This window comes from Eschrichtius robustus, chromosome 3, assembly GCF_028021215.1.
Source record: "Eschrichtius robustus isolate mEscRob2 chromosome 3, mEscRob2.pri, whole genome shotgun sequence".
NCBI lineage: Eukaryota > Metazoa > Chordata > Mammalia > Artiodactyla > Eschrichtiidae > Eschrichtius > Eschrichtius robustus.
In genome coordinates, this window is record NC_090826.1 from 107,987,709 (window position 1) to 107,988,957 (window position 1,249).

At 37.3% G+C, this 1,249-nt stretch overlaps 1 non-coding gene across 1 annotated transcript; it reads left to right on the forward strand.

The window, feature by feature from the left end:
* The first annotated feature begins 354 nt into the window (after window positions 1-354).
* Window positions 355-426, forward strand: TRNAE-CUC (transfer RNA glutamic acid (anticodon CUC)). Its single transcript has one exon. It is a non-coding gene; the product is annotated as a tRNA-Glu (tRNA).
* The last annotated feature ends 823 nt before the right edge of the window (window positions 427-1,249 follow it).

Below are 1,249 nucleotides of genomic sequence, written 5' to 3' on the forward strand. Positions count from 1 at the left end.
TTGGAGACCTTTATTTTTCTGCTGATCCCAATTCAGGAAATCACTGCAACTACAGGAAGCTGAGAGTTTCCTATTTGTCCTTCTATCTTTTCTCCAGACATTTGTCTCTGGTCTTGGGAACTGCGATCGTGTGTACACGATCCTCCCTCAGCTCTGGGAGCCATGCAGAGGAGTTCTCGCAAAGGTTTTCTACTCCGAAAAAGAAATACGAGGAAAAGGTAGTTTCGACGTGAGGAAGGCCCAGTAGTCAAGAATCTCAAAATCTAGGTGGTTGAAACAATATGCGTCACAAAAAGGGTGGAGACACACGTTGAATTAGCCTTATACATTCTCTGTCGAAAGCATTTACCACCTTCCCTGGTGGTCTAGTGGTTAGGATTCGGCGCTCTCACCGCCGCGGCCCGGGTTCGATTCCCGGTCAGGGAAAAAGCGATTTCTTTCTTCCTACAAAATATAATATTTTTAATGACAGTTCTTATAGAACACTTTTAATGACAGTTCCTATAGAACACTTTTAATGATTAATTTTGTTTCTTCTACTCAGTTGCCACATGGGTGACCTTAGCTGAAATACAGGAAATGCAGGAAAACATAAAGAAAAAAATCGCTTACCATTCTACCAACCACCGGTAGCTATTATCCAGTTTTTGAAACAGAAAATGGAATAATGCTGTACATACTATTTAATTACCAGGTTTTTTTTTTAACATCTTTATTAGAGTATAATTACCTTACAATGGTGTGTTAGTTTCTGCTTTATAACAAAGTGAATCAGTTATACATATACATATGTCCCCATATCTCTTCCCTCTTGCGTCTCCCTCCCTCCCACCCTCCCTATCCCACCGCTCTAGGCGGTCACAAAGCACCGAGCTGATCTCCCTGTGTTATGAGTCAGCTTCCCACTAGCTATCTATTTTACGTTTTTACCAGCTATTTTTAAAGTTAATATATTTCTAACACTTTCCAGTAGAAATAAATACACTTCAGCAACATGATATTTTCTTTCAATTTAATTATTTAATTTTTGTAAAGGTAATATATTTACATGGTTTAGGATTCAAATATCCAAAAAGGCATAACTGATAAACCTACTTTTCACCACTGCCGTCTAGTTTTCTTTTAATAAGGCAGCCAGTAGTAAGTTTCGTAATTATATTGTAATATAAGTATGTTGTAAATATAAAATATAAATAGTTTGTAAATACAAGTACATGCATACATACGTATATATTTAAGTACGTTCCCC